Genomic DNA, 15926 nt, shown 5'->3' with positions numbered 1-15926 from the left:
GGAACAATGGGCTGTGGGAACAAAGAGCAGTGGGAACAAAGGGTTTTGTGAACAAAGAGCAGTGGGAACACTGGGCTGTGGGAACAAAGAGTAGAGGGAACAATGGGCTGTGGGAACAAAGAGCAGTGGGAACAAAGGGTTTTGTGAACAAAGAGCTGTGGGAACAAAAAGCAGTGGAGCCATAGGGCTGTAGGAACATTGGGCTGTAGGAACATGGAACTGTGGGAACATAAGGCTGTGGGCCACACGATTTTTTATCTACACATTTAAAATCATGTATTGTGTGTGCATATGTATGTGTGTGTGTGTGTGTGTGTGTGTGTGTGTGTATGTGTGTGTGTGAATGTGTGTGTGTGTGTGTATATGTGTGTGTGTGGGTGGGTGGGTGGGTGGTGCTTTGGGGTGGAGTTTGAATGGGGGGGCGGGGACTGTTTTTAACATGTATAGCACTTTGTGCTGCATTTCTTTTAATGTATGAAAAGTGCTTTATAAATAAACTTGATTTGATTTGATTTGATTTGATTTGGGAACATAGGGCTGTAGGAACATTGGGCTGTGAGAACACGGAGCTGTGGGAACATAAAGCTGCGGGAACATGGAGCTGTAGGAACACTGGGCTGTAGGAACATGGGCACGCTTCCGTTACTAAAGTCACACAACTGATACCAGTTAAAATTCACCCTCTAACACTGACTATTGTAAGGATCCACTTTGCTGCACGGAACAGGCTTCACAGCTTTTCTCCCTAAATTCATCACAATTATGCATTCAAAGAAAACATAGCTATACGTGTAAATAAATAAAACTTGTGGAGTCCTACTTTGATTGAACAGAGCCCTTAATTTGAGATGGCAAAGACAAACCCTATTGGATTGTGTGACCTTACCGGTAATTTTTAGTGGGCAGTTCTTCACCATAGGCTGAGCTCTACCATTAATACGGTAGCTGGCAGGATTTCAAACTCCACAAAGCACAAAAACAGTACAGCACAGTAACTTCACATTGTGAAATTGAATGAATGTGATAGAAAGTGTTTGACAGAAAGAGAATGAAGATTCTTTAAGAGATCCACGAAACAGACTTTGTCATAATGACTTGTTTCACTTATATTCTAAATTTTACGGTACATTCTGATTTATCTTCATCTGATCACTCCCAGTGTAAAGTTCTATCTTGTTCACACAGGTATCTCATAAAAACAAGTAATAAAAACACATTGTACACACATTTCAATTGTAAAACTAATTATATACTTACTTGCAGGAGACATGATGGATGGATGATTCACGAACATTTGTACGTCAAAGAAAAGAGGCAGCAGATACTTTTTACCGTGAGTACTCAACTTCTTTGTGTAGCAAACACTGCTTCTTAAGTTTTAACAATTTTTAAGTCACAGCACAACATCAAGTGTCAATGTTTAAGATTGAACCCAACATCTGCAGCAGATCTCGAGTACGGCTGATCTTACAAATTTGCTAAACCCGTTCCAGCCGACACATTTCAGCAACATCAACAACAACAAAAAGAGATTAAAGCATGATCCATAGTACCACTACTGTGCACGATTCCTGGTATCACTGTGTTTGTATATTTTTTAGGTGCTTACTGTAAATTTTGACAATTGTTAGCGTATTGTCGGGGTTTTGACGTAAAATCGACACTGGAAAATCACCTGAATCCTTTGTGTACGACTGCTGGGAATATACACACACAAACACACACCCACACACACAGAACGCGTCTGTCGTGTGAGCCATGTGCTGGTGGATATCTGTTGGCATCTGGCTCTTATTTCCTTTCTCTATGTCACAAGCGCAAAGGCTTTGAGCATGAGTCACAGCCCTCAGACCTCCCGGGCATCCAGGCTTGCCTCTAAAGACACAATACACCATCACTGGAAATGTCATGAGCATTTAGCTGAATTACAGTAACACAAAATCTGACACGTTAAAGAAGTTGTTTCAACACTATGGGGGATTCTTTTTGCCACGTTGAATGCAAACGAACTTAGTAACTTTGTGTACAGTGTCGTTTCAAGCTGGCTCCTGTACAAGAGTTTAACTTTTTACGATCCTCGTCGGATGAAACCCAAGATTTAGTACCATACAGTATTTAAATGGTGAGTTTTTTCTCCCACACACTCGTGATGAGCTGTTTTATATTTCGTGCACAGATAATGGTTTCTTTTGATTGCTAAAAGACCTTGGTACACACATTCACAGGAAAACAAAGGTACGCATTGTGCTAAAAGGAAATGATTGACACATCAAAAACACTCCACTTAAAACATGAATGTCATTTCTGGAACAAAACTGGGTTCAATGCTTGAAGGAAGTACAAAGATCTGAAAATGAACTCAGAATGATCCTCCTGTTTTCCCTTTTGCTGCATTATATTACAGACTGTTCCCTCTATAAATACGTTTTTGATGCAAATGCCAACACGGTCATGTTGGCCTGTTTCGTCCTGTGTTTCAAACTCTCTGTGATTAGCGGTGAAAGTGTGGAAACAACACAGAGGCCCAGAGGCCATGCTTTGTTCTGTCTCTGCTGTGGTCTGCTCCAGTCTAGTCTTCTGGGGCTGTTTTGAGGAAGGTGGTCAAAACAATGATGCACTGACTCACCGTTCATTTGCACAGGCGGCTTGGCAGTTTCCACAGTGTATCCAAATCTGCGTCATGATGCCTGAAAAACGTGTTCATGGATTATACAATGAGCAGACGGAGGCACCGAGCCAGCTCCACAGCAGATATCACAGACAAGCTTCAGAGGCTCAGTGCTGGCAAGCAGGCAGGATGTGTCAGTGCTCTGAGTTTTACTGCTGTAGTGTGTCGGCTTTGGCCCCTGCTCTTATCTCATCCAGGACTGGATATAAAGGAAATACAGAAGGCCTCTGCTCCCAGACTTGATAGCATGAAACGGATAAACACTACTAACTCTTCTAATATATGTACGTTGCAAAAAATAGACAACTGGTTTTGGAAATGTGTGTTCAGGTCCTTTAATGCTTCAAAAGAAGTCCAAAACAAAAAAAAACAAGTTCAGCAGCCAAGGCTGGCAACCTTTCAAATATTGATCCTTTAAATAGTTAATTTTGCTGTATTCAAAGCATAATGTAGCTTTGTTTACCAATTTGAGGATTGTTTGGAGGCGTTTCATGCTAAATTGAAAAGCACGACAGTGAAGAGATATGAATGATGTGTGGAAAAATAGCTGAAGGTCAGAGTTGAACCCGTGGCCTCTGTTTTGAGGGCTTAGTGCTGGATTTAATAGGAAGAAGCTTCTCATTTTTTGTTCTTTTCTCCTAAAGCTAATTTCTGAGTGTGAGCGTGCATCTTTAACCCTTTAACTACCACTCCTTATAACCCTGTAACTTTTACTTTTTTAAATGCAAAGGACATGAAGTATATTTATTTTTTAAATAACTAAAAAAGGTAGCATTTTTTCCTAAAACTTTTTTTAAGTTTTATGTTTGCACTAAAAAAATGTGCTATAAACAAGAATATATAAAATATTGAAAAATAGGCCACAAATGTAAATTTGCATCAGTCATAGCCTTTAAGCACAGATATAGATGTTGATTGTGTATATTAAGTACATTTATCAAAAATGTTGGTTTTAATGGAGTAGGATATGTTTTCCTTTAAGTGCTTTGTTTATCTCGAAAGGTATTATTTGACTTTTTCTGTAATATCTTTACTGTGTTGATTTACAAAATCATTACATTTACATAAACTGTGTGTGCTGATAGAGAAATAAGGTACTTACACCAAAACTCATTTCCTGCTTTTTTTGAGACTGTATGTCTGTGGTTTTTAGTGTTTTTTCAGCCAGCCTCAAGTGGACACTCGAAGAACTGCAGCTTGATGCAGTTTTACAAAGGCTTCATTTTTTTGGGGGACCAGACTCGTCTTTTAACAGTTGTATTTAGTCGTGTATTTGTATTTTATTTTTCTGTCGAAAATGCATTAAAAAACAGTTTGGCAGTGCGCAATTATTTCAGTCAATACAGCAAGAAAACAAATAGAAAACCTGAGTATTGTCACATTTGCTTTATATATACAAAAAGGTAACATGCTACATTTAAAAAGTAGTGAAAACCTCCGACAGGAAATTCAATTAAAAACAAAATCAGAAAAAAACAAGAAAGTAATTTTCTGGACCAGTGCACAGAGTGGTGGAAATTGCATTAATCAGCTGTTTTATTTTTCCCTTTATTTATTTATTTATTTATGATAAATAATGTACATTATTTCAACATGTTGCATCTCTCACATGGTCAAACCCCCTCAGACCATCAAGCATCAACATTTTCTGATTCAAGCAGTAAAACAGCATTTCTTCATGTAATTCTTCACTAAAAATCGTTTCTTTTTCCTGGAACTTTTGCTCATAGTCTCTTAATTAATGAAGAAAAGAAATCATATTTCTTTTATATTTCTTTTAGCTTGCATAATTTTTTATTAGCTTGTATACATTTCTTACATTAACTATGATTATTACTTGTTTTGGTGCCTCCAACAACCTCCAACAGTAATATTGTTAGTGTTTGCAACTCCATCTAAATATGCCAGATACAGGCAATGTGATGCAAAAATGTCTTCCCAAACTAAAATGCGAATGTAAATTTTTATCTTTTCATTTTATCTACAACCATCTGGCGACCCCAAAGTGGGGCTGACCCATAGGTTGAGAGTCAGTGGTTGAAAGTGTAGTAGTGGTCTGTTTGTACGCATATTGTTTTTGGGTCGACGGTCAATTGCTTTGACCCTCTCAGCAGTAACCTGCCTGTGTCTGCGTCTGCTCTGTTACAATCACTCTGTTGTCCAGTCAGCCAGCTGGTCCTGACTGTCAGCAGCACCTCTGCATGGGCAGCTGATGGCGGCCAGATGGTGAGGCGCACAGACACTCACATGGACCCAAATCTATAAACACACAGTTAACATGCGTGAGTAGAACATCCTCCGTTGGAAAGAGGAGTGGAAGCTACCTCAGCCGACCTCTCTGCACGCTGGTTTTATTCAGAGGGAAGCTCGGAGGGAGAAACACGAGCTGTGACTCAGGAGTGAGGTCACTGAAACGAGTAACATCGGTGAAAAAAAAGATTTCACAGATTACAGACGAGTCAAAACAACTTCAAAGCACTTAATAATTGCCTTCAGGATCGGGTCAGAGAAATGTCACTTAAAAGTATCAGTAACCGTAAGCTGTGAACTGTGTGTTTCTGGAACTTATTTCATGGTTTAAATCTGGGGTCTGAAAACTTTGTAGCCTAAGATCCCCAAAGTAGTGGTGACTCTCTGCCGTGGCACTAATATGATTGTAAGACAATCCAAAAACTAACATTAAACATTACAAATAAGGCCTAAGATACTTAACGTACACAATCAGTAAAAAAATTAATGAGCTACAATCATGTATTGCTGTGATTCCTAAATTAATTTGTCACCACTGATACAGTCCCCTCTGGGTCTCGTGGCAACAAAGAAATATGGAAGACAAATCAGTTTCTGTGTGCATAGTTTTCTGTGGAGTTTAACCTGTATTTTTACAATAAAATGGATGAATCAATGAAATGTTCAATTGTAAATATTTTCTCTTTATGTTGGAAGGCTTTTTGCCACCCCCATATCGGTGTTTCAGGTACCCCACGTGGGGAACCACTTATTTGAATTAAGTGAAATTTACTCTATGGTACTTTTGAATTTCTATTTGATTTTTCGATCTTATTTTGAAATTAGCTTGACTGTTTGAGGCATTTTCTAATTGAAGATTGGTTTGTATTATCTTCACAAGCACAACATTATTGCTTTGATATAGATAAATATAAAACCTTTTTAAGCTTAAAAAAAAGTAAAATTTTACAACAAAGCAGTATTAATTTTGACAGAAAATTCTCATAATGTCTTAGTCTTTTGAATAGCAAACCATTTAGTTTTAGTCCTGTTTTAGTCATCTGACACCTTTCAGTCTTAGTGTAGTTGAAGTCGACTAACTACCACAAGATTTTAAGTTTTAGTCTAGTCTCTAGTCTTTTAGTCTTAATTATAAAATATCAGCAGATTTCAGTCACATATAAAGTAAACAACGTAACTATTGTGAAAATGTTGCTAAGTTTGGCACATGTGGTTGTGTCAGACTGTTCTTTTTTTGTTGTTGTTGTTGTTTCTCACCTTTTCAGCGCCACCCTTGCTCTTCCTACTGTCAATATTCTTGTGTCAGAATATGGACTGTGTAATAATAATGGTTTGTAAGGCAACATGCAGCTTCGTATGAGGAAAAAAAAAAGAGCTGCCAGGGCAGGCGGCTCAGGGACTGCTTCCATTATACATTTAAAACCCAGTGCCACACCTGGCCTGCGTCCCTCCCGAACATTTTAGCCTCATCTGTATTCACTGACGAAAGTATCTGTCATGTTTCGCCACAGTCTTCATCACCATGTCTAACTTTTTATTTAGTTTGTATTTAGTATTCATCCCTGAAAAACGTTGGTTGAGAAATATTTTCCGTCATAGTCTTCGTCAACAAAATTATCACTGATTTAGTTATCTTTAACTTGATAAAAATGTGTCTGTTGCAGCAGTTTCTTGTTCGTACAATTCAAAACATTACAATAAATGTTTTATATTTTGGAGTTCCCTCCCTGTCTGCCACAAACAGAGATACCCGACAGATTTTACGGTAAAAGGTTCAACTGGAAAGCTTGTTAATCAAACAGCTGTTTGATGCAGCACAAACATCTGTTCTATTGTTGAATGTGTCACCCCGACTGGCTGTGAGTCACGTTGGTCTGAACTCTATTATCACCTCATATTAACTGTCATTGCTCTCATTAATGAAGGGTTCACAGAGGCTTTTTCAATGCTATGTTTAACCAGCTGAACTGAACACTGTGTTCCCAAACAAAGCCGTAACCTCTGAACGGAAACCACGGGGCAGAAATGAGTGTAAAAAAAAAAAGCTCAAATATTTTATGGAGTTCTACATTATTTAACTGTGATACAGGAGAGGAAGGAAAAGCTTTTTGCCACACCATGTGTACACAAAAGCAGCACATCCTGATGAGTGATAAATTACAGAAAGTCAAATCAGTCAGAATGCTCTTCCACTTCTGTTCCCCTAAACTCATCTTGTCCTCATTTCTTGACCCTGTTTGGCTGCTGTTTGACTTAGAAACTGAACAGAAGTGTTTTTTTCCCCCCACTCTTGGACACTCACCAGCGGAGAGGATTCTGCTCTGGATGGTAGTGCCTCTGGTGAAGTGGGCTGGCAGACTGCCGGGTTTCAACTACAACCATCTGGAGATGCTTGAACACTGGTTGTCAAAAACATCTCAAGCTACTCCAGGCTTCTTACTTCTTACTTCTTTTAAGAGATTTCACAGTGATTCTTGTTGAAAGAATATTTCCTCACTTTTGTTTCTTTTTTCAAAATGTGCAGTTTCAGATTGTTGTCTTGCTTTTTGCTATGAGTAGTTAAGAAACTGAACAAAAAAAGCCAGCTGTAACCATAAAAAACATTTTGTTCTTGTATTGGATCCACTGATCGGCTGTTGTGAGAAGTTTGTTGTTAGTATCTGGTCACTAAACTAATGAATATCAGATTCATCTTTGTAAACACACCCTTTTGTTCTTGTCCTAAAACAGTGACATAAGAGGCAATGATGTTAAGTAAAGACGTATTGAGGCGTCAACATGCTCTTTGGTTTTTACATTTAAGGATGAGTACATATTTTTATTACTGTCAAAAAAGCCATTAATATTTTCAAACCAACGTTTTGACCTCAATTGAGATGATTTCTTTAAAAGAAATGTTATAAAACTAGGTAACGTTCATGTGATTCCCTGAAACTGCCCAACGTGGTAGATTTTATCAGATGTGACTCACACAAGATGAAAGCGGTAGTAGGAGGGACTACTTTCAGCTGTGGATTAATACACACTTGATGCGGTGGAAGGCTTGTTTGTTTTTTGTGGTATAGACAGGCCATGAGTCAGATTGCCTCAAAGTATAATTTTGTGTCAGCTGACAAATCACATAAAAAACCCAAACAACAATGAACTCGTCGCTCTGTAAATACTTTCTGATTATCCGAGTCTGTCTGCGGTATTCAACCCAGAGCTTTTAATCTTATTTCTGTGAACTTATTTGTTGAAAAGTTTGTTGACAAGTGTCTATTTTCACATTCCAAAAAGCTTTTGTTATTTATTATAGGAATGTCTGGGTTATTTTTTTTTTCCCAACTGGATTCAACATTTATGTTCATTTCAATGAGGGATGAGTTGGGACTTCTGAATGAATTTTGGATTAATGATTAAAAAAATCAGTTTTATCCCATGACTTGGAAAATAATGGACAAACAATACATTTCTATCAGTCATGGGGAAAAAAAACACGAGACAAAAAATCAAAATGTTTTGGAAAATCTTGTGCTGTCCTGGAAACTAAAACAGATGACACTGCTGCCTGAAAGGGCTAAACTAAGTTAAAATCCCTGTGAGGAGTTCCCAAGTGATCTTGAAAAAGTCTCCCTTCTAGATATATGCCTGATTGCAATCCACGTTTAAAATGAGATTAGCGGCTATTTCTAAATGCTATTTCTCAGCTTCCTGATGGGGTTGCCCAGGGTGAATTATGGCACGACCATGTCTCTATGACAACACCACACTGGCCAATGAAGTTTAGCAGTGAGAAGAGAGAACTGTGTTTTTCTCTGCTGAAAACAATTTCTGTGATTAATTTTGTAGTGTTGGTGGATACAGGAGCTAAACTGTCAGATAGAAAAAAGACAGAGGAGCAGAAGAAATCTGAAAAGGAGAGTGATAGAACATGGGCTAGAGGCTAAAACGCTCTCTGGTCTATCCAAACTTGAGAGTTTATCAATAAAATGAAGAGCGAGGTTGGTTAGCTCTGCTTGGTAGATGAGAACTGATGGGAGTAACACTAAATATAGCTGTTGACTGAACTAACTGATTTCACAAAGTTTGCTTGTTGTCACATTTCAAATATAGCGCTTTGTAACTATGAATAAATACCTTACCTTGTCAAGTTGTACCCAGCAAAAAGTTGTCTCAAACAAAGTTAAGTAGTTGTAAGAGTCAAAAACTGTTTGCTAGTCGGTAGACGTAGTATACGCCTGTCTTCTTGTGTCTCGTAGCATTAATTCACTTCACGTCTCTTTAAGGATCAAAACACACGTTTATTTTCAGAAGTGTCACATGGACATAGTATAAAAACTGTGTGACTCCACTGCTGGCCATTGTCTAACTGAACTGGACAAAAGCGCACCAGCCACACTCCCAACACCACAGTAACTCACACAAGTCCCAAAATCCGCAGCCAAACACCACATCAAAATAAAGTTCTAGCTGTGTCAACAAAACCCATTCCCCTTGGTAGAAAAACAACAATTTCAAAATTATGCAAAGCACAATATCAAGATATTCATTATTTAACCACACTAAACAACTACAACTTGCCTGATACAGTAGTATCAAAAAGAAGATCTGCTCTCCTTTCATTTGCTTCGTAAGGGTCACGTCCTCATGACAGTGTTTGCGCAAGCATTCTTGGGAAATGGAGTTTTAATCCCGGAAAAACACTAGCTCTTCCAGAGAGTCCTCACATCCCCTTCAAGGATCACATCAAATAGTCATGGTGGTTGTAGTACGAATAGGCTGCAAGCTACAAACACCCCCAAGCTACATCACAGAGTGGCACCTGCAGCGCTGCACAACATCAAGTAACTTCACAACTTTGGTTCCTGGAACGAAACTTGTGAGGAACATAACGTCTCAAATATAACAATACAAGTCTCTGCTGGCTGCTTGCTGTAGTGAATTCAGTAGCATTACTTTTTCTCATCTTATTTGCAAAAGCAAGAAAAACAAATACCAATTCCGGACTTGAGGTTTGTAACACCTGTCACCTTGTTTCAAAGAACTGTTGACTCCACTTAGTGGGCATGATACATTGTCATACCAGCTAAGAGGGTGCTGAAAATGTTCTTGAAGATCTCTTAAAAAGAGCGGGCATACTGAACATGTCTGGGAGCAGTTTTCTAACAACCATTAAATAACCAAAGCGAGCGCTCAGGTGCCAGTTAGAACAAGAGAAACATGGACAGAAATGCGTCGAGTGCAAATATTGGTATGCAAAACTAGCAAATAGATCATAACACATCAACTATGATATATGACTACCTGGCAGGACTAAGTCCGGACCAAAACAGCCCGGTCCTGATGTGAGATGGACTCAATTTGACTTCTTAAGGTTTGCTATGGTTACAGGATAAGTTCGGTTCATACAGCTTTTACATTGTTTATAGAATGAAGTAGAACAAAATACTCACCCGGAAGGCTTTCCTGATCCAAGCAGTGCTTCGGGAGATATTTGGATCCAAAATCGTGCAGCGGACGTCCGTGTAATGGGATCCATCGGGGCATAGACAGCGCTGCTCCTAAAACTGCATTAATCGTCCAAAAATGTTTTTCACCAATATTCCATCATGGTCCGCTCCGGGTTAGTCCACTGCTGCAGTCTGTGTCACTCCAGACACCGCTGTGTGGCTGTAATGACCTCTGAACTGACGAAGACTTTGTTTACGATTGCCCCTCCGCGCACGTGCAGTGCGGCTCATTGTTACAGGGGAAGACGGCAGGCTACATGATGATGCACGGAGGGGCAATCGTAAACAAAGTCTTTGTCAGTTCAGAGGTCATTACAGCCACACAGCGGTGTCTGGAGTGACACAGACTGCAGCAGAGGACTAACCCAGAGCGGACCATGATGGAATATTGGTGAAAAACACGAGTTTTTGGACGATTAATACAGTATCAGGAGCGGTGTTGTCTATGCCCCGATGGATCTCATTATATGGACGTCCGCTGCACGATTTTGGATCTAAATATCTCCCGAAGCACTGCTTGAATCAGGAAAGCCTTCTGGGTGAGTATTTTGTTCTACTTCATTCTATAAACAATGTAAAAGCTGTATTAACCGAATTTATCCTTTAAGGACACCTGTCACCAATACATTAGCAGCACATTCTTTTCACAGCCAAGACAACTCTATTAACTCATTGTATCACCCTAGGTGACACCTAATTTTTGAGGTTCATGTGACAGTTGAGATGCTGTCTGTGGTGCATCACTCCCCATGCAAATTAATGAGCCTTTATTGCTTGCAAAACTTTTCCCACCTTGGACCACTTTTGGTAGGTACTGATCCCTGAGGACCAGGAACCTTCCACAAGAGCTGCTGTTTCTGAGGTGCTTTGACACATTCATTAAGTCATCACAGTTGTACACATGCCTATTTTTCCTTCTTCCAACGCGTCAAGTTGAAAGACAGAATGCTCATTCACAGCCGAGCATGTCCCACCCGTTTGACAGACAGCCTTATAAAGAGGTAATCAATGTCATTCACTTCATCTGTCAGTGGTCTCAATGTTTCGGCTGTCTGGGGGATTGAACCAGCATGTCTGGAATGGCGCTAAACTGTTATGAGACCTTTTGCTTTGGGTGAAACAGACGCTTCTTGGTGGTTTTTGATAATATCAGGAAAACCAGATAAATGTCTCTGTACTACCATTGATAAGACAAACAGTTTTTGTAATTGAGGCCTTTTTATTGCCTGTTTCAGTTTTAGGATTTCTTTCAAAGTGAGATTCTCTTTAAATTTTAAAAATCCACAAGCAGGGAAAACAGAATCCACAATGTTGTCCTTCTGATAAATATGAATGAACGTGGTGTTTCATATTGTTCGTTAGTATTCATCACACTGTTTTTACGATCCTCTGTGGACACACGCTGGATGACTTCCCAGAAACCTTTCCAGAATCAAAATGAAATCAATCTTTTTCCATTTTCCTCAGAGAAGGATCTACTGTAAAAGGCTTAGCAGTGGAGACCACCATCCATGCCCGTCACACTGACAGTTTCTGTTTGTTATTCCAGGCAACTGCGCCGCCTGATAGGCCTCCAGCACCCTCAAGCAGTCTCATTTAAACTCTGTGTCTCTCTGAATCCACGCCACAGACCGTTCTCTGAGACTTAATCTGTCCGCTCTCTGTCCTCCCCCCCCTACGCTCCTCTTTCAGCTCATTTACCCGTGAGTCATCACTGCGGTTTGGACCGGGGATCAAGAGACTGCAGAAGGATGAATGCGTCTCGAAACAGAGATGGAGTTAAACCCAAGGGTTAAGGGGAAGCCTGCATGCAAACCGCTACAAAATTTCTTGACTTAATGATGTGCCAAAGTTGCTGTCCAGCCATTTTTTAGTTAGTGGTGAATGAGAAAGTGAAAAACCAGGATGCAAGTTCTTTTTTTCTATGTGATGGGGTTGACAATATAGGTCTGAGTCCATCATCTGTGTGCATCCACCCTGAACAGAAGATGAGGGTTGAAGAGAAAAATATCACATTGCGCTAAAGCTCACGGCTGAGATGAGATTCATTTCAAAGTGAGTTCCTATTCAGTTTTTATCCTCTATAATTACTGTAGCTTTGTTTTTTTTCATTGCAATTACAGACAAAGCTTTGAAAGTTTTTGTATACTTTTTAAAATATTTTAAACCAAGATAGATTTTACATTATCATTATCTCTTCCAGTCTTCCTTAGTATCCATTATACTAGTGCTGCATATGAAAGTTCCAACTGAATAAATGAACTCAATGTTCTTATTTTATTTTAAGTTTTTCTTTTCTTTAGAAGTTTTAGATGAAGCTCTCTTCGGAGATAATAACTAAAATGAATTAAAGGCAGAAAAGCTCAGTCCAGCTAAGGCGAATTTTCAAGTAGGGGCCAAGGACGAAATACAAATCCCTTTTCTGCTGATGTGATTCAGCCTGCAGACCACATGATGCTGTTGAGAAATGTCACCTCACCTTGAAGAAGACCTGATCACGGTTGAACTCACGTGTTGTCCACACATGGATAGGTGTTTTTTAAATGTAGCTTTTCCTAAAAATTTTTGCCTGTCCACAATAAAAAAATGGAGCTTCACATCACTAAGACGAAGGTTTTCAAAAAAAAAACAACAACAACTGGAGATTATGTGAAACTCTGTCTTGTGCCGGTTCATGTTGACTGAAAAAAAAAAAAAAAATTTGTAAAGCGCTCAAGTCATTATCTTAACTCGCACTTAAACAATTTTGAGTGTCTTGATTTTATTTCTCTCGCTATCAACCTGTTTAATTTTAATAAACAGTTACCAGCAACAACATCACTATTTCAGAGATATTGTTTCAAGTAGGAAGCAATAAAAGCTTTTCTTCACACCCACTGCAGCCAAGGACAAAATGAAAAACCCTTTTTTCTTTTACTAACGAGGAACTCTCCACCTCGCTGCTTTTTGACCTTACCTCGGAGAAGACTCTGCCTCTTGAAAGGCAGGCGTTGTCCACATGTAGATGGGTGCTTTTGAAAGCGTGGCTTTTCCTGACTGATAATGAAGGTGTTGAATAAGCCTTCCAATTTCAACTTTGAAATGTTTTGCTGTGTGTTAATGCTAACGTGAGGCTAACATCATTACCTCAACTTGCACACTGGCGTACAGCTTGGTACTGTTATATTTCATTTCTACCATAGCATGCCTTGGTTTTGGAATAGGATAGAATATAACGTGTCATTGTATAACAAGTACAACTAAATTGAAGTCGCAGCAGCAATCAAAAAAACAAAAGTAAAAAAGAGTAAAGACAGTGCAAAAAGGTCCATAAGAAAATAGATGATGACAGCTTGTCCATCATTCTCCAGTTCAGCCAGCCTCCACCTCCACAGGGTCCAGGACTGAGCTTCTTCAGTCATGCTCCATCTCTGTCTCCTGGATCCTGTCTGCTCACAGCAGGTGAAGCTCTTCCAACGTGGTGTTGGTGTCTGATGTTAGCTTCATTTGCCATGTCTGTGAATAGCATAATGCAACTCTGCCCTCTGGTATTTCCTCTGTTGCTGGGTTAGCACGGCTAGCTTGTCCATTTTACCGGAGATAGATCTTACGTGCCCAATAACGATGGATGGAAGGACAGGTTGATGTCCTCACTTCTTAACTCACACCTGAGAACCAGCACGTCGTCCTCACCTCCCTCTCCTCACTTTGTGGGAAGACATCAGGCCTCACACCAGTTAACATCGACATGCTACAGGCTGCTAACAGCTGAGTTCACATGTAAACAATGCAGCCATGGTTACATGTAGGATCTCCAGACAAACACAGGAGAAAATGTTGTAAAAATATCACTGAAGCCACAAAAAGTTTGGTGTTGAGGACCAAAAATCAGCCATACAAAGTAATCCTTTTTATTCATTTAGTAAACACTTTTTACAGTGATGAAGACCAATCCTCATCATTGTGTCACATCATGGGGGTGAAGCACATTATTTCTTAAATCACCTGTCCGTATGTGACTTTATGAACTATGTATACAATTGCTGTTTTCTCAGAAGATGCTCAATGCACATGCACGGGATCTTTTTCTATGGTAATTAGGATGTCAGACTTATTGTTGCTAACTTGGTACATCGTAGAAACAGAGTTGTTTTTTTAACACTTAGGAGTAAAACCTGTCAACATGTAGTCTTGGTTGTAGTATGCTGGTGTTTTGCCTGACTGGTATGGATATGCCTGATTAATGAGACTTTTCACATTATGCTTGGTTCTAATGACTGCGCTGAAATTAGTCATCATCGCTCTCTTCCATTGACAGTAACTCTTGAGTCTTCAAAAGCACCTGGAGTCTTCCCTCTACCTCTGTCAGAACCTCATACTGTCTTTTATCCTGTGTTTCTTTTGTGTATTATAAAGAACATAGATATAAACAAAGATCCTTGAAGAAAAGTGTCAAATGTGAAAATTCTAGTTAAAACTGTGAAATGTTGACGATGATTGGATCCATGGTGACCATCAGCAGTGTGAATACACAGTGGCTGGTTATATTGGAAATTTCAGCTAACCTCAAAGATTATCTACTAAAAAAACAGCAGCTCACATCATGGCAAACTCAGAACTATTAGTCCCAAAATGATCCAGCCTTTGACCTCTCAGTAATAGGCAGCAGTGAGCCTCAACATGTGCAGCCAATCTCTCTCAATGATGTGTTATCAAGTGCTAGCTTTGCTGTGTCAAGCATAATGCCATGATAGACTTTTGTTGTAATATACATTTTGACAACCCAGCCCAAAACACACAGATTCTTGTATCATGTGTCAGTCATGATCAGAAGCAGGGTTGGTGTGTGTTTGGGTGGTCTACTGCTCCTGATGTTGGTGCACCGTGGTGTGTTGGCAGCCATATTTATGAGCCTCGTGCTTCACGTCTTGTTGAGCTAAGGAGTGGAAGACTAATATAAAAGTTTAGTTTACAAGTCACAAGTAGCAAGATGCTTCTCATTATGCCTTAAAGCATCATATTTGACTTTTTTCTCACCGCGATCACAGACACCACCCTGGATGAGATCAGCGAGCTAGCTGCCTGAGATATTCGTATCAATATCTGCAGCTAACTCTGATCCTGGACAGACTTTCATTCTTTTCCCACTAATAAGGTTTCCTTCCCGGAGATTTCCATTTATTTTCTGTTATTGGGTGTAGTTTTCATGGCCATTCATTCAATCCAGGCTAATTAGGTGTTATTTTGCTGAACAGACGTGAAAAATTAGGCGAATGAAGGAGCCACCCACATTATAGCCCCACGTTAAAATATTCAATCTTGATCCGAAGCTCGTGAAGCTGCTGGGGGGTTAACGTAAACCAGATCGCAGTTAATCTCTGCTCTCGTCAGCCTTCATTATAAAGCAACAGGAGAGAGATGCAGCAGACCTAAACCCCAGACTGCAGCCCTGTCGTCTACATACGCTTGATGTGGGAACATTGGTACTGACAGGGACATATATTCTTACTGCTGAAATTGCTATGTAGCACAGACTG

At 39.6% G+C, this 15926-nt stretch overlaps 1 long non-coding RNA gene across 1 annotated transcript in view; it reads left to right on the top strand.

The window, feature by feature from the left end:
• Nucleotides 1-12424, top strand: part of LOC141804066 (uncharacterized) — a 47685-nt gene extending 35261 nt beyond the window's left edge. The window contains exons 2-3 of the long non-coding RNA XR_012599628.1: nt 1264-1333; nt 12103-12424. This is a non-coding gene — a long non-coding RNA (uncharacterized LOC141804066). The remainder of the gene's footprint in view (nt 1-1263; nt 1334-12102) is intronic.
• Nucleotides 12425-15926: the final 3502 nt, after the last annotated feature.

This window comes from Halichoeres trimaculatus, unplaced genomic scaffold (assembly GCF_033239565.1).
Source record: "Halichoeres trimaculatus isolate MK-OKI-2021-1 unplaced genomic scaffold, fHalTri1.1 fHalTri1_scaffold_15, whole genome shotgun sequence".
NCBI classification, from domain to species: domain Eukaryota; kingdom Metazoa; phylum Chordata; class Actinopteri; order Labriformes; family Labridae; genus Halichoeres; species Halichoeres trimaculatus.
This window is presented reverse-complemented; position numbering and strand designations above follow the sequence as displayed.